Source organism: Mycteria americana, chromosome 3, assembly GCF_035582795.1.
Source record: "Mycteria americana isolate JAX WOST 10 ecotype Jacksonville Zoo and Gardens chromosome 3, USCA_MyAme_1.0, whole genome shotgun sequence".
Lineage (NCBI taxonomy): Eukaryota > Metazoa > Chordata > Aves > Ciconiiformes > Ciconiidae > Mycteria > Mycteria americana.
Window position 1 is genome coordinate 54,895,847 of NC_134367.1, and position 19,040 is coordinate 54,914,886.

Here is a 19,040-nt window from a genome sequence, read left to right on the forward strand (position 1 = left end):
CATGTGCAGGACTTTGCACTTTGCCTTGTTGAAGCTCATGAGGTTCACACAGGCCCACTTCTCCAGCTTGTCCAGGTCCCTCTGGATGGCATCCCATCCCTCAGCTGTGTCAACCATACCAGTCAGCTTGGTGTCGTCTGCAAACTTGCTAAGGGTGCACTCGATCCCACTGTCTATGTAATTGATGAAGATATTAAACAGTACCGGTCCCAATACAGACCCCTGAGGGACACCACTTGTCACTGATCTGCATCTGGACATTGAGCCATTGACCACTACCCTCTGGATGCGACTATCCAACCAGTTCCTCATCCACCAAACAGTCCACCCATCAAATCCATATCTCTCCAATTTAGAAAGGAGGATGTTGTGGAGGACTGTGTCAAAGGCCTTACAGAAATCCAGATAGATGACATCCATAGCTCATCCCTTGTCCAGTGATGTAGTCACTCCATCATAGAAAGCCACTAGGTTGGTCAGGCAGGACTTGCCCTTGGTGAAGCCATGCTGGCTGTCTCAAATCACCTCCCTGTCATCCATGTGCCTTAGCATAGCTTTGAGGAGGATCTGTTCCATGGTCTTCCCAGGCACAGAGGTGAGGCTGACAGGTCGGTAGTTCCCAGGGTCCTCCTTTGTACCCTTTTAAAAAATGTGTGTAATGTGGGTCTTTGGGTCTAAATCTCAGCTGCTGCAAGCAGTCATTCTTCATAATCCCTTTCATAAACTTATTGAGTGGGGGAGGCAAGAAGTCTACTGAAAAGTTATTACACAGAATATCTTTCTCCTAATGACTAGAAACCTCCTTCTGATTTCCACACTAGAATTATTTATGGCCAGTTTCTATCCATTTGTTCTTGTGCCAATGCTGTCCTTTAGTTTAAATAGACCCTCTCATGCCCTGGTTTTTCTTTGTCTGTGTATTTATAGACAGTAATTCAATATCCTTTTAACCTCTGTTTTATTAGATTACCCAAAACAAACCCAGTTTTACTCTTCTTCTAGGACTCATGGTTCTCTGATCACCCCAAGAGCCTTTTTCTTCACCTGTTCTTTGCTGAGTGGTCTTAAATATGCATAGTTCTCCAAAAGTGGTCAGCAGTACCTCGTGTAAAGCCACTCAAATGCTGTGGCTCCTTCTGGAAATACCTCACCCAATACAAGTACGAATTATATTTGCCTTTTTACATATATCACTATGGTTCACAGGCATCACTGGTACACACAGATCCTCTCCTTTTCTAATACTTTGAGCTTATAACGTAAGTTCTTAATATTAGCCCCTAAGTGTATGACATTGCCCTTTGCATGATTGGATTTTTATCTCATTGCTATTATGCAAATCCCTAAGGTCATCAGGTCTTTCAAACCTCTCTTGCATTGGGGATGTTTCCCCACTTCATGGCATCAGTAAATTCCATTAAAACAAGCTTTCTTTTTGCATCAAGGTCACTAAAGAAAATATTAGATAGCTCCCAGTACTGATTCTTTACTGGTAAGCTTCCTTCAGCATGTTCAGCTATTTTTTCCCTTTCCTTTACTTTTTGTTTAACTACTGTACTAGTCCTAAAATTCTCTATGTTAACCAACTTGTTCTCCCAAAGCACCATATAAAATGCTTAGAAGAACATCTCAGAGAAATCCCTTGTATTTTCAAAGCAAATTACCAGATTAATTTAGCATAATCTGTTTGGTAAAATTCTGCCATGTTTTATGACATTTTATGCCTTTAATTCTTTCTTCCTCCCCTTAGATTTTTTTGAAAGCCTTTCATTCCATTCTGAAGGCTTGCATATTATTGAGATCTGATAAGTAGGTCAGTATTTGCCTGAAGAAAATCTCCTCTCCTCTATACTTCATGATTTTAGAGTTACTCCATGCCCTAAAATGACAAATAAGTGAAACAGAAAGTCTGGGAGTATGTGTCCAGATTAAGTTCTCAGTTTGTGGGTTAGTGCCATACCTTCATAGCATGCAGCTGGAGTAACTCACAATAACTACTAGGAAAAGAACACACTGGAGAACAACCAAGATTCTTGTTTAAATTGCACTTTAAATGAAAACATGTAATATTAATTCCACTTTCTTAAACATTTTTTGTAGATTCAAATTGCTAAAATTGTTGTTTATACTTTCTTTAATTGGTTTTATAGTTATTAGCAGCTTCAGATTTTAACGTAAGCTTGTTCATATACTACAGATTCACATGTTAAAGGCTTGCTGGAAAGTTCAACATCTCATTACCATTCTTAGCACAAAGCAACACAAAATCAGTAAATTCTCTTAGTTATATTTAAAAGCAGTACTACCTACTGCTAGCCAAATGTTTTAGCTTAGTCTGTGTTCTTTCAAGGTGTTTGAAGTAATCTGATTTGAGCTTCTCTGTAATTTGTTTAGTTACAAGTAATAGTATTTTTTTTAAATGTTTGTAAATTGTCTTGTCCCAGACTCACCCTTTCCAAACTGTTCACTTTACAGAAGCCTTTGTAAGAGGCAGGTACGAAACAGAAATCAACCTTTTGTTTCCATTTGTATCTCACAGATTTTGGGACTGCCTGGACACCAGTTTCTCTCATATGGTATAGAAAACAATAAACCTACCTTAATCTTTACCTACTGTATGCAGCACATAACATAATCAGTTATGTCTGATTTTCCCTGGAAATGCTCCTGACAGTCTCCAGGATTGCAGTGGGAGGTAATATAGGCAATTCAGAGAACTCCCCTCTTCTGGGAGCTTTCCCATGTTGGGGCATCAGAATTCACCTAAAAAAGCTACAGGGCAGTACAGAATTAGGCTCCAGATTAGCTTTCATTGTGATTCAGATAAAACATACAAGCAAATTATGGGGACATAAGTTGTATTTGTGAAATGCATTTAACAGCAACACATTTTTCCATAAAATGTTGACTATAAAAGAAAGACTAGGGCTTTTTCTTTTTAGATAGAAGGTTTGATTTTACTGCAGTTTGGAAAATCTGGACCATACTGTGTACATGCTATGTAGACTTGGATCTTGACATTGGTTTAGGTGGCACATTTAAAAAAAAAAAACAAACACCAAACAATTTTCTTATGCCATTTGAGTAAGATGGTATGCATGACCTCTTTCTACCTTGACAAGAAGAGGGAAGCAATACCAGTTTACAGAGGGGACCTTACATAATTTAAATAAGGGAGTGAATTAACAAAAATATTGTGACTTCTTGAAAGGAAATATCAGAGACTGATAGGCCAGAGGAAAAAATACTGCAGAGACAGTAATGTTTTTAGACTTAATGTTTCACTTTTGCAATAATTCAGGCATAGGCTTTGATTGCCATCCTAAACAATGTGAACTCTACCCTCGGAGTTTACGAATTCTTCAATTTAATCATCCAGTATATATAATTTTATATGATATATAAAAGAGCAGTACTTGATAGTCCCAGAGCTGAAGAATTTCAGACACATTTAAGATTTGCATCCCTTCCTTATAAGGGAAGTCCACATGGACTTGTGCAAAGCATTTGACACTGTCCAACATGACATCCTTGTCTCTAAAGTGGAGAGACATGGATTTGATGGATGGACCACTCGGTGGATGAGGAATTGGCTGGATGGTCACACTCAGAGTTGTGGTCTACATCTCAATGTCCAAGTGGAGACCAGTGACGAGTGGCTTTCCTCAGGGGTTGGTATTGAAACTGGCGCTGTTTAACATCTTTGTCGGCGACATGGACAGTGGGGTTGAGTGCAACCTCAGCAAGTTTGCCAACGACACCAAGCTGTGTGGTGTGGTCGACACACTGGAGGGAAGGGATGCCATCCAGAGGGACCTTGACAGGCTTGAGAGGTGGGCCCGTACGCCCCTCATGAAGTTCAACAAGCCCAAGTGCAGGGACCTGCACCTGGGTTGGGGCAACCCCTGGTATCAATACAGGCTGGGGGATGAAGGGATTGAGAGCAGCCCTGCGAAGGAGGACTTGGGGGTCCTGGTGGATCAACATGACCCAGCAATGTGCATTCGCAGACCAGAGAGCCAACCGTATGCTGGGCTGCATCAAAAGAAATGTGGCCAGCAGGTCGAGGGAGGTGATTCTGCCCCTCTACCCTGCTCTGGTGAGACCCCACCTGGAGTACTGCATTCAGCTCTGGGGCTCCCAACATAAGAAGGACATGGACCTGTTGGAGCGAGTCCAGAAGAGGGCCACAAAGATGATCAAAGGGCTGGAGCACCTCTCTTATGAAGAAAGGCTGAGAGAGTTGGGGTTGTTCAGCCTGGAGAAGGGAAGGCGCTGGGGAGACTTTATAGCACCCTTCCAGTACCTGAAGGGGGCCTACAAGAAGGCTGGAGAGGGACTTTTTACAAGGGCATGTAGTGATAGGACAAGGGGTAATGGCTTTAAACTGAAAGAGGGCAGATTTAGACTAGATATAAGGAAGAAATTCTTCACTATGAGGGTGGTGAGGCACTGGAACAGGTTGCTGAGAGAAGTTGTGGATGCCCCATCCCTGGAAGTGTTCAAGGTCAGGTTGGATGGGGCTTTGAGCTACCTGATCTAGTGGCAGGTGTCCCTGCCCATGGCAGGGGGGTTGGAACTAGATGATCTTTAAGGTCCTTTCCAATCCAGAATCAATTCTATGATTCTGTGATTCTATGAAAATATTGTCATTTCTTTGGCTCAAGAGCTTCCTTGCTCATATTGTGAGATGGAAAAAAACCAAACCACTTCACTACAGTATTTTCTCCATGGCTGAGTTACAAGTCTGTTGTTTATCAAGTGTTGAATGGTCTTGTGGCAAAACATAAGGTGGGAGTGAGGAAGTTTGCATTCTAATCCTGGCTGTGCCCCAGGCTTTGTATGAATCCATGGGCAACTAGTTTAACCTCTTTGATCCTCAATTTATTTTGCAGCAAATTGGGGGGAAAATGATACAGTCTGTCTTGTGAAGGTGTCATGAGGGTACCTTCTGGCACATTTAGATGGAATTGAGTGCTCCAGAAAAGCAAATCTTATTACCTTTTAACCTACTCCTGTCTATTAACCATCAGTGGAGATGGGATCAGGGGCTTACCATTTGCCAAGGGAGGTGTATGCAAAACTCAGTTTGAAGATTTACCTAAATGTTCAACATTAACTATTAAAGCCTTCATTAATGAATTCCAAATAGGCAAAGATTCCTTTAGTCCCATAATTCACTTGCCCTTTTAATTATGATACCTGTGACCACTCAAAATAAATTTCAAACAGGAGGTTAATTATTCCTGCTAAGCATCTCCCCTCTCTGACAATTGTAACTTGGAACGTTTTTTCTAGGCAAAATCTCCACTTCAAATAAAGCTAAATTCATAAATGAATGCCAGTACTGGAAAGATAAACTTGGCATCTGGACATTTGAAGCTGCCAGGTGTATCATATATATGACCACAGCTGTTCGCTGTGGTAACTGAAGGGAAAAAAATGAGCAAAAGAGAGATAGGCATTAGGAACTAGCAAGAGGCAGTGCTATGTTATTATTTTAATTACAAGGGGATGCTGATTTGCTTTGTAATTGCAATGCAAAGTTGCTGTTGAATGTCCAATATGTGCCTAGAATTATGCTTTTATGCAAGTTTTCAATAAAAATAGAGGCTGCTAGCAAGAGGGCTGTTTAATCATACTAAGCAGAAAAGAAGAAAAGTAGAATGATGACTTTTTACTATAATTTTGAAAGACCCACATCCATCTCTAAATCAAGGAAGCCACAAGAATAACACGACACAGGAAAAGGAGAAGAAATCTGTAAAATCACTTTCGTAGTTTATGACATAACAGAGATGTATCACAAATCACTGTCATAAAAGTAATTTGTTAATGTAGGGGGGTTTAAGGGTAATTATTTGGATTCTGCAGTAGTTTTTCCCAACATGTTATAGAGCAATACCCCATGCTGTATACGTATGCATTGACTCAGCTTGATACCCCTCCCCCCTCAAAAAAAAAAAAAAGAACCTCCCAAAATGTAATGCATCAGTGATAGGTGTGCATGATTTTATCTTAATTTATTTGCATTTTTTACAACTTAACTGCAATTTCCTAATTATTTCAGCATGGCTCTCCCAAATGTTAACCAACTGCACATCAGAGAAACATGCATGCCGTAAGAGTGAAAGCATGGGTTAGGACTTTGGGGTGGAAGTCCTTGAACCTTCCTCAGCAAAGGGTTCCTGGAGTGTGCAAGCACAAGCAAGCCTTACTCGCTGCTGCTTCTGTTGCTCAGGAAGATGTCTCAGAGAGGCCAGAGCAGCATTGGCTGCTGACATGGGAGCAGCAAGGGAGGAGAGAAGGGCATGCCTCGTGAGGTCTTGTGAATAACCTGCTGTAGCTCTAAGGTGAGTCTGCAGGTGTAGCACCGGGTGACCAGCTTTTTTCTTGGTGCAGCATCTGTTTCAGGGTCAAAGCAAACAGCACGCCTTCCTTTTTAACTGTTTCAGCACACACCATTAGAGTTAGCAGCTGAGAAAGTGAGAGTTATCATTTTAAACAAGTATGAGTAGCCCAAACATTTCCCGTTCCCAAGCAGTCCCTCAGGTAAGTTGTCCCTTTGGAACTTGGCCAAGAAGCTGCCTGGATCTCCTCGGGCAGCAGAACAAGTAAACATCCCACAAGTCTGCTACAGTGAGCCTTCGGTGTGTGTACTGAATCTGTTCTTATCCAAAATTTCTTTCTTCAGATTTAGCTAGGGATGAGACTTCAGCGAATTATAGCAATGCCAAAGTAAAAGAACATAGGTAAATTTTAAATGCGCACTCTGTTTGCAGAGAAGGATTTGTACTACTGAGGTGAGGAAGGATGGTCTTATGACTGGAATTTCAAAGATAAATATTCAAGTCCCAGGTCTGTGACTTCACGTCTTTACATATGTCCTTGAGCAAGTCATCTGATTTCTACGATTCAGATCATCGTTTCTAAACTCATCCTTTGTTTTCTTTTTTCTTCCTGACAAAGAATATTTATACCTGTGTGTTTGTACAGTGCTTATCGTACAGGACTCCCAGTCTTTGAACAGGTTAATGAGGTGTAAGTTATAGTTTGAATTTATGATATCAGCTACTCTGTATTAACTCCCTGTTCTTATGCCATGGTAAAATGTAGGTAGTTTTCTTCTTCAGTGAGGGATAAGCTGTCTCACTTTTACTGCAGAGCGAGAGCAAGCACTCAGACTGTTGTTAGAGAGTAGGAAAAATGCTATAAATCTACATCCCAGCTTACCTTGTGACAACTTATGCATCTTCCTGTGTAGGAATTTTTTTAACTCAGCTATAATCAGCACATGTAGATAAATCAACACAACACTGAAATTACGAATCTTTAACAACAGGCTTTAGAACATAAAATGTAAAAGGTTAAGGATTTTTTTGAGAAACACAACATGTTAAGCTTCTCATCCTATCTCATCATATCTGCCTAGGAAATTTGTAACTGGCTTTTCCTCTTACTTTGGTTGCTCTCAGAAGACTTCTGGTGCTTTTCCTTAATTATCATCCTCCTCCTCCTCTTCCTCCAAACTTCTGAATGGCAAATACACCATAAGGTGAAGCCTGTAAGTAGCTTGTGTTTGCTCATCAACGACAGTTAGGCTATTGATGGCAGATACAAGCAGTTAAATCCTTCAATCATTTACAGTCACAACACTTGCAACAAATAATTGAGGGTGAACTTCTAAGATGTTTTATTGTATGTTCAGAACTGCATGTATACCTTTTTGATCTTTATAATATAGCCTTTGTCACTCAGGAATCAACGTTTCTTCCTTGTAAATAAAAATTTTTCTTGTTTCCAATGCATCCTCTCAAGTTTTAACATCTTTTTTTTTTAACCAGCTCCTTTTTAAAAAAACTTATTTTTCCTTACAAGAAAGAGGTTATGAATTATATTTTTTCCCTAAAAACTTATATTCCAACAAACATAAACACACAAAAATGGTGTAATTACTAGAAGTGGTGGAACACTTGTTGGCATAGTTGTTCTTTCTGTCAGGAAAGCTTGGTGTGAAAAAAATTAAAATGATTCATAGAGCATATGGATTTTTGCCTGTTTTAAAATCATTATTTGTCATTTCACCAAAGTCAATTTTATTGTGACTTGTAAAATGCATCATATTGAGTTCATCGCTACAATCACCCTTTATTAAATTAATTTAATGTTTTCAGAACATGCTATTTCATGCAAAGATGTGAGGACTTTCTAGACTGATTGGCTAAGCCAGAGACAAAAATTCCAGAATTTTCCTGGGGAGAGAAGTTCCTGTTGTTTGTCTAACAAACTAAATTACCTACTGAATTCTGAGCCATGTGATAAAATCCTTGTAGGTTTGCATTACATCTTATTTTCCAGGCATCGGGCCTGATATGCATAAAGTTGAACTAGGGATTCCCAGGAATGTTATCTCACTTTACAGCAACTTCTATCCTTTAATTCTTTGCAACCTTTCAATTTTCCTCTTCAGCTTTACTCAGTCCAAGAATTAGTGTTGGTTCACGGGCTGAGTTACAAGATAATCTTCCTTCCCATCATAAAGGTATAAAACATTGGAAAAAGATTTACTATCCTTGCATCACGTCCTGATCGCAGGCAATATCCTTATTCATTTTTCATCACCCTTCCTTTCCATTTAAGCTAATTCATCCCTGTTTTCTGCCAACTTCTTTTTTTCATTTTCTGAAACTATTTTCCTACTGTTGGACATTTAAAATCCAAAATAAATAAACATTGGCTGCTACTATCAGCTAGGTGCCCTTCCGCTGTGTCTGGCTTGTCACTTTCCTGATGGGGCTATTTCTTTTTAATCTCCATATTGGCTGCTAATCTGATCTGTCATTCTTCTGTTTTTACCCCTTTTCTCTCTGAATCTGCAATTGAAATAAAGTTTCATCAGCTTGCATTTCTTTGTAACTTCACCTAGGGAGATTTCACCTTGATTGCTGTGTTGGGCAAAGTTCCCAAGATGGTGTGCCCTCTTACACAATCTCTTTTTCCCTTTAAAAAGGAAAGGAAAACTGAAGAATGCACCCATGTAAATGGCTGCATTAAAGCTCATACCACTTGTTTTTCTAATAGGATCATTATTAAGATTTTTCCTCCTCAATGTTCAGTGCCCTTTAATGTTTTCTGTTATCCTAAATTAAAAGAGACAAGGGAAATTTGTTCCAAATGTGTTATAAATTGGAAAACCATGAAAAGCTTTGAGCAGTTCGAAGTCAGGAAAGGAAATTATATTTCCATGTAATTTTTAAATATTATAATTGTGTATGTTACATACAGTGTCATCTTCCAAAGGTCATTCAGTTGAGTCTTTGTAAACAAGGTATGGTGGATCCCATTTTGTTGCTGGCTAAGATCTGATTCACCATTACCCCACAGCAGTGGAAGCTGCTGGAGCTAATCAGGGGTGTTATCAGCTCTGACTTTTATTGCTGCTGCATAGCAAACCAGGCAATAAAGAAAACTGTAAATGCAGGATTTATTCTTTGCAGGGGTATACCTCATGCTTGGAAGATTAATGAAGAATTCCTGGTTCACTGTTTACTAAAGACACCTCTGTTCTATAGTATTTTAATTGTAAATCCCTTATTTGACATCCTAACTAATGGTTCCTGCTGAATTAATAAAAGCGACATATTAACTTTAAATCCCAGATAAAGTAAAGATTGCTGTTTTAATATCCCATCCATATCCTTTATCTTTCTACAGGGGCTTTCAGGCCAGTAGTTTTAATAACATGCATGAATGAAGATGCTCTTTTTTAACACAAATGGTGGCAAAGAGTTTTTCCTTTATATTAGCAGGCAATCAATTCCAATAGCTTTTTAATGCTTTCTTAAAGAATCAATTTTAAAGCAGAAGCTCTTCAGGGGACCCTCTTAAACTTCTTCACAGACAGTCTCCTAATTTTCTATTACAATGCAATCTAAAGCAGCTACAAAAATAATGCAGATAATGTTTGCTGGGTAATGATTTCCAATTTCCCCATTCCATGTACCCTGTTATTAGGAGGATCATCTTAGCTGTGTAAATTAATTTTCAATTCACTTCAGGGGAACATTACAATGATTTATTCAGCACTGGTGCTGAAGAAAGTGTTGGGAGGATTTTAGCAATCTGAGAAACAAAATCAATTTGTTCCGATTATCACCATGTTAAAAAATGGGAAGACAAAAGGTTCACAGGAATATGTTAGAGGTTAGCGTACACCCTACAGGAGCAGTCAGTGTGATCTTGGGTGTAGTAACCTGACCAGTAAGGGCAATCAAAATGTCTGAGACTTGCTGGTTTGTCCCCATGCTTCAACATTTTGGAAGGACTGAGCAGATTCTAGGGTTCTTTGTGTATTACACAAAACAAAACAACAGATCAACTTTTCAGTCACTAAAACCGTCTCTGGTCAGTGAAGAACATGCTTGCTGTAAGTTAGACAAGGAGGGGATTGTTTCAAAACCAGCTGTGTTATTGGTAATGATACCCAGGATTTGGGAGACTTCCAGACTAGGAAGAAGGACAAGAGGAATTTCCAGTTTCGCAAATAAAGGATTTGTTGTATGGTAAGCATCTGGTAACTAACGCTCAGGGGACTTACACCAAAGTGGTCATACACTGTAGTGCTCATACCAAATAAACTAGCACCTGTAAGTACATATAACAGCTGAGATCTGATCGTTTGGCTATTGTGATTTAACCGTTGCATTTTTAAAAGTGAGATTCATGTCACCTGACTTTGAATGACCACAAAAGAAAACTCTGATCCAGGTGAGAGTCTCTTTGGAGAAAAAAGAGAGAAGTAGAGAAACTTTGGAGTCAATACCTCTGTCTTATTTAGATGCTTGTGAGTCAGGCTCTGGCATGACTACTTCTCTCCGGTCACAGTAAAGAGGACCTGTAATTATTATTTCAGACAAAATTGCAGATATTGACATAGAAGATATCTACATTTGATTTACCAATAAGTTTTGCAGTGATATCTGTGATATTACAGCTATTGCCAGCAGTTAAAACAAGAGATCAAAGGGAAATATTTTTTTCCATGTGAAAAGCTTTGAAAGGGCAGTTGAAATCCCTCAAGTCCATCAGCATCAACATGGAAGAAACTGCAGTTTTGTGTAGTACATTTTTTAAATGAAAGCAAGTTTATTAAAAAATTCAAGCCCACATCCACATAAAATACAAGCTTGTGAAATTGGTTGGAGGTTTTAGGGATGACCACATTCAATTACAGGAGAAAAACAACCAATCAGTTCTGAACTTCCAAATTGAAAATTGCCACTTTCTGTGGTTACAGTGGTAGGAAGGATAGCCCAAACATAATAAATAGCATAAAATCAATTGGTCATGGCTCCAAAGGAATTTTTGAATGATAGTTGTGATCTGTCACTATTGCTAGTGTTCCCACACATCATGCAATATAAAAATATTTAGTATTGAACTACTGTTGCATAATTTGAAGCTGAAGGAGGCTTGATTTCAATGAGAGCTGTAAAAGATCAAAAGTTTTGCAAGTCCATTGCAGTAATGTCTTCCAGGATTTTTCTTCCACGTTGATAGCATATTGGAAACCTGAAAAAGAGTTGTCCTTATTGTCATGGGGCCATAGTCAGGCATTAAGTATATCACAGTTATCATGCTTCCAGCATGCTAGTAGCATAGTTGTCAAATTAAGTTTTTAACAGCATGTTGGCAGGGAGCCGAACTGACATTATTTATTAAAAATAAAACAGTAAGGAAGAATTAAACACTTATGACAAAACAGCAAGTGAGGGTACTGTCTTGTAGGGTATGTATCTAGGTTGCCTGATTTCAAAGAAACTGAAGGCTCTTCTGAGTATATGATTTTGAAAATAAACAAAAATAAAGAGAAAACATTTATATTATTTCACTGCGAGCCATAGTCAATTGCCTGATACCAGTGGAACGTGACTTGTCTTTAAAACGTTTTCTCAGCTTCAGTGAATAAAGCTAGTAATCCAAGTTTGTAATTGTAACATACTCAAAATATTTTGGACCTTTACATTTTAGGATCTAGAATGATCTATGGATATCTGAACAACTATTCTAAATCAAACCAAGTGAAGTTCTAATTGGCTGAACAGCTTTCCTCTGTAGAGGGTCTTAGGAAAGTACACATGAATAGGACAGCCATACTGTGATATGTTGCCTGAAATATCACAAAAGCTTTTGACAATGAGCTATTCAGGGACTTATTGTAGAAGATACTATATTTGATAGACTTTGATAGATCTAAATACTTTCTGAGTCCATATAAACTTCTGTCACCCGCAACATCCTGTTGCAAAGAGGTCTACTGTTTCAAACAAGATGGAATTAAGCAGTATTCCCTTTTTCTATCTCAAACCTTTTCCCTAATGATCTTATTCTATTCCTTCAAATCATTTCATCACAGGAAACAATGTGTAATTGCTCACTTCTTACTTTTGCATGTTTGTCATTATTTTATTCTCCTTCATATTTGTCTCTCAGGTTGCAGAGTACTGGTCATTTTAATCTCTTCTAGTATGTAAGGTATTCCAAATATCTGATCATCCCTATTGCTCTTTTTGATACTATTTCTGCTTCTAGGTAGCTAAAAACTTATTAAGTAAAGGGAAGCTGGGACAAAGATAAGTAAAACAACTTCAGCTCTCATGAATCCCAGATCAGTGCACAAGCTTCTGTTGTACTTTAAATTATGTTATTCTTACCTTAGCAATTAACATTGTACTTTATTTGTATTTTTATAGACAAATAAAGTTCTACAGCATATAGCTCACCTTTAAGAGTAGTATTGGAGACAACATTTCTTCTTTACCTCTAAATTAAGGTAATAGATGAATTCTATTTCATTACCCTGACTTTATTTGACAGTGTCAATAATATAAGAAATTCAGAAGGGAATTCATTTTACCTAAATCTGTCTAGGTAGCCAGTGCCTCTCTCTCATCAGTGCTAGGTGTCTGCTTCCTTTACAGTCAGTGAAGAGAAAGAGGGGCATCTCTGGAGAGCTATTCATCCCATTTTAAGAGAGATGTTTGTGTTATGTGGTTGGAATTGGTCCCTAGAGGATGGGAATAATTGCACTATGGAGGTCCCTCTCTTTCATTCCTCTAGACTCTCTCAATCATTGATAGTAAGTAATAACTTACTTTGATTAAAATGGGAACTTTCACACAACTAATTAGATGAAATTACTCCTATTCTCAGTGTCTAGGTTTGTAGGGGAGAGAGAATACAACAAATACTGTGATTTGGTGTCTTTGTGGACAGCAAAATGCTGTTAAAGGGGGGCTAGGGAGGGTCCCCTTCTCCCTGAGCTCCCACAACCTCCTCAGAGGAGAAGGGGTGCCTTTCCTCTCTGTGCAGTGTGCTCCTCTTGCAGTGTGCAGTCCTTCTTTCCAGGCTGCTTTAAGCACATATTTTAGCAATACATCCAGATTAGATTGCTCCCTACATCCATCCAGGACACACAGTGCAGCAGCAAAGGAGAGCCTCTTAAAATGGTAAGGGAGTTATTGAAACATGTCCTCCCTCGCCAGACTCCACCACTCCTTCCCCAGCCTCCTGCAATCTCCTCTCTTTTCCTTTCGTGTCAGCAAAACAAAGAAATCATTTTTAGCAAGGCTCATCCACAAGTTGGCAAGGATAACATTCTTAAATATCACAGTGCTATTATGATAAGCACAGCACATTCCAGGCGGAAAAACTGCAGATTATGGCAACCTTCAGTAAGTATGGATGATATTAAAAGTTAGAATTTTCTTTTTTTTTTTTAGCACCCAAAAAGCCATTAGCAAGCCTGTCAAAAAAGAACAGCCTATCAGGATTTCAAATAAAAGAAATGAAAAATCCATTTATGAATACTTATCTCCCAGATCCTCTGTGCATCTTAAGCAGAAAATGATATACACTGACTTCAGAAATACAGTTACCATATTTGAAGATCTGAGCTATAGGAAAATACCAGAAATATATGTTTTTTAATTTTCTTCTAGTTTTATTTGAGAATATGAAGGTGTAAGAAGAAAAAAATATATTAAAAATCTATATCATGATCTGTCCCCCTTTCAGAAAAAGAAATATGACCTCTTCATTACTCCAGCAAAGTCCAATCTTGTCATAAGCAAAAAACATTCATTCCATACTAGGTGCAAATAAGGAGATTTGTATAAAAGAATCTAGCACAGTATTTATCAAAGGGTATTGAGAAAGAAGAATTGCCACTGTGTGATCCTTTCTGAAGCTAACTGAAATCCTGTTACTACTTAAATTCTTGAGTTTCCTAAATTTTGTTAGTTCTTTATTAGTTGCCCCCCAAAAGAACAGGTTAAGAAAAGAATTACTAATAGACAATTACTCCGTAATGAAAACTGAACTAATAATAGTAATGAATAACATTTTTATGGCTTTATAGTAGCTTGTAAGTCAGTAGATACTCAAGCCTTCATCAAGTGTAGATTATGTCATCTTGGTGTACAAAGGAACACCAGATGAATCAGGACTGGCCCCTTCTGTATAATTCTGCTCACGTACTTGTCTAAGAGTTCTCTGGAGCTCAAGGGTTTGCAACACAACACATAGAATTGCATAGGTTTGGATGAACCCTAGGAGACCTTCGAGTCTGATCCCCTGCTCAGTGCAGGGCCAGCTTTGAAACTGCATGAGGTTGCTCAGGGCCTTCTCCAAGCTTTTTTAAGTATTTCCAAGGATGGAGATTCCACTGCCTCCCTGCACAGTCTTTCCAGATTTTGACCACTATCACTGTGAAGAATTTTTTACTTGAATGTAGTAAATCTGAGCTCAGCTAAAGTTCTGGTTACCTCAAAACCCAGCTGTGCTGTGTGATACTAGAGGATCTCCAGGACAAGACTTTCAGGGGGCACCACAGCTGCCTTGTCTTCCTTTTGCTGGTTACATGGCATTGGCCCACCAGCCCAGGAACAAAATGCCAAAGGTCATTGAAATGCAATGGGTTGGTGAAACACAAAGTCCAGACTAGCTCCAGGTGTCTCCTCTGCCCCCGTAGCAGAACTTGGTTTATCTTCCAGAAGACAGTAGAGCAGATGGGCATTTCAGGACTTTAGAAAGAAGGACTGATAGTGCGTTCCTATGCTTCCACTTTTCACAAGATTTCTAAGGATGTCCTTGAAAACCTCCACCTCTGCAAATTCCTTGAGGCATCTTGTTGCAGAGAAACCCATCCAGCTGGGTAATATTAGGATTATTAATGTTATAAGATGAGGATTCCTGCAGTGTGAGGATCTGTTAACGCTTTAGAAAAACAAGTCTCCTGGCCGAGTCTAGAGGAACAAGGGGAAATGCCATTAACCTAAAACTTCACGCTGATTTAATGATTCATCTTATTTTTTTCTAAATATCATTCCATTTAAGCAAATGATATTCAATTAATGAAAAATAAATCTATATATAAAGACACTGCAGATCCTAAAATCAATGAATAACCAATGATATAAAGGATACTTATGTTATTTTTCGGTCACTAACCAGTCCAATAGGGTTTGCCTTCAGAAGCCCTGATCCTGCATCTGTGAGGTGAAAATGACATCTGTTAACCAACAAAAGGATGTTAAGTTGTTCCCAAAGCAAGGTACATTTCAGCCAGATGAAGGAGAAAAGAATGTAGGAAAAATGAAACACAAAACTAAACACTGTGTCTAAAAATATATTTTATGTCTGACCGGTAAAACAATCTGCTGTTGAATTGGATTTAGCCTTTCTTTTGTGTTTATTTTCTCACCCATAATCATTACGTATTTTGAAAACACTTCTTTACATTAAAGTTATTTAGATAACACAAGATATATTTTATTTATAGCAGAACAAACCACAACAAAATAAAATATGTTTTAACAATGTTGCAACATTTGTAATTCTTTCACTCAAACTTCGACATAACTCAATAAAATAAACTCTTATAAAGATGGGCTTGGTAAAAAAGTTGCAACTGAACCTTCATGATTTCAAAATAGTCAAAAAAGAATCCAAAATAAATATGCCATTTTATAACTACGAATCCCACCAAAATCCAACTACTTACTATATCCTCATTAGCATTTTGCTAAATTAAAAGGATAATTATAGCCTGCAATTATGTTTCTTTTTTCAATAAAAATAAGCATTTAAAAAAAACTTTTAAAAACTATTTGTAAGCCCAGCTAAGAATGGTACCATTTTTCTTAAGGCTCTCTTCAAACCTAGCTATTTTTCTTTAAGAAAGTCAGTTTGGCACAGATATTTTAGTATGGAAAAGGTCTGGCAAGCTGATTGTAAAGGATGGATAGGCTGACTTTATTTTCCTATTTTCTGTTCAATCTGAGATCACAGCATGCCAGACTGGAGATGACAGCCATGAACTGCTGTTCAAGAAAATTTCAAAGGAGCAGCATTAGTGACTTGTGTCCTGTCTACACTGGGCTTTTTATTTTGCAATGAAATGCTTTTACTTAAGTGCTTTCTCCAGTCCTATGTGCTGACCAATTATTTCCTCTTCTAACAGATCTGTCCCAAATAATTCAGGGCCTATGTTTTTGCAATGCTCAGTGAACTAGCAGAAGTGCAACTGATGTGCAAATAGATTAGATTTAATAATATAAGCATATGTCCGGGGTCGACTAGCAGTTTTCTCCAGTTTGATGAGATCAAAACATTAGACGTAATCATGTTTTTGTGCAAGCTTTACACAACAGAAGCATTTTGTCATTAAAATTACAGTTTGTGTTCAGCTCAAATTACAGCAATATCACAGCTGTGTTTTATGAGAACATGCATAAATTCTTTGCAACCATTTTGGGCTGGATTGACAAATGTCATATTTCCATTTCTCTTTAGAATGATGCCGTTACAGTTGATTTTCCATTTTGATGTGCATGAGATAAAAAAAAAGAAGGGAAAAAGCCACACAATATTAAAATGAAGCACTATGAAGAACAGTTTTGGTTTAATATTCTTGGGTCTTATAGCTTTTGTTTTCCATGGACCTTATTCAGTTATCTTCTCCTTCTGAAAGTCATTTCAGATGCAAAGTAAATGGAAGCTATTTTGTAGCACAAAGACCATTCAATTATTATCTGTGCATTGTAAAGGAAGTGGCTTGTTTTTCATCTGTTTGTTACTATTGCCACTATCTTTTTTGAAAAGAACACCAAAACAACAAAAACCAAACCAACCCAAAAGCCTGTGTGCTCTTGCCTTGTTTTTACTGCAGACTTCATGATGGTGTTTAGTGGTTAGAATATGGCACACTGAGAATGGTAGTGGTAAATTACTTTGACCTTTATAATATTCTTAATTTTGGTTGGCTACTCATTCTACTCATCAACATTTACAGCCATACTCATTTCTGGGGAAGGCAGAGCTAGGTACTAAAATGGAAAATGTCAAATGCTCCTGTACTCCAAGGACATGCTAGACATTCAAATCCTCATACTTTATTATCATAGCAAAAGACTGCAACAAGAGTAGGAAATAACCTTACATTAATCTACACAAATGACAGATGGTAACAAAGAGGACAAATGGCACAAGCCAGCCTGCTATGACTTTAAGATGTTCATTTTGTGGTTACCTTCAGATGCTGCTCACCCTTTCTCAGATGAGTCATAAACAACGGAGCCACTGAAAGTGATTACCAGTCTGTACGTGCTCTGCTGGTACTCTTGTAGTCAAACCTGGAAGCCACAGTGCAGAGTCTCCTAGCGAGACTGTACCTGCTGTGCATTGGTTACTCTGGCACTTCTGGATCTGCCTGCGATTACGCTCCACTTCAAATGTGAGTGCTGTTTCACTTGCACTTTGCTATCCACTTGTCTCTCCAATTCTCAGTTTGTAACTTGTTTTCTTACTTTCAGCCCCATCTTTTAAAGCTCAACGTGTTTCTTTTCCTCCTCTCCTCATTTATTTGCACTAAAATGCTGAGGTCACATTCTAGCCAAAATGAAATAGCTTCAATGACATTATGCATGTGTCACAAGTTAGAGGGGGAAAAAGTGAGGTAGGAATAACCAATGGCAGAAGATTTTATGCTAAAAAATTAAAATTATGCATATGATTTTAATATACTGATTAGCCAAACACTTGGGAAGATAGTAACAGTGAGGTAGTAACACACATAGTAACATATATAGCAAAAGCTATTCCTGCCTAAATTAAGATACAGCAGAAAGATTTAAAATTATGCTGGGTTTAAAAATTTCCTATAGATTCAAAGTAAACAAAACATTTTTGTGCACCTCCCTCCTCCCCCCAAAATGTAAAAAATATGCACTGAACTGTAATGATGAGGTCAATGTAGAAAGCCAAGGGGCCAACAGTGTATCAAATTCAGCTGGGGGCAGTGCAGTTTACAATTAACAGTTTGATCTAGTTATTTATTTCTTTTCAATGGTCACCTTGTTTGTACTATCATGAAAAAGTATTAAAGTGGAAATGAACCTCTGTAATTTGTCTTGCTGCATCAGAGAATGCAAACTCTATATCAAGGTACTCAGTCTCTGTCAGACCAGTACATTATTTCCCAGTCATCTTGATATTATTCTTAGCAGATAAAACCAGATAAATATATGGGTCCTGTTATGAGTTCATAAGATTTTCATGAGACAACAAACACCAAACAGCAGGGAAAAACTGTAAGGCGAAACCCACCTTAAATAATGAAATCTGTATTGTCACAGTAAGTGTTACTACGTCCAGTTTTAACTTAAGATGCCTTTGCAGTGCATTATATTGTATTTTGTGAAAAATGCTGTGTGTTTATGTGTTTACACTGCACAGAAATGCAAATACCCTCTGTACAGATAGAGAGAATGCACATATAACCTCAGGTACCCTTACGCATGCAGTTACAGAATCCCAGAATCCCAGAATGGTTGAGGTTGGAAAAGACCTCTGGATGTCATCTGGTCCAACCCACCTACTCAAGCAGGGCTATCTACAGCTGGTGGCCCAGGATCATTTCCAGTTGGATTTTTAATATCCCCAAGGACGGAGACTCCACAACCTCCCCAGGCACCTTGTGC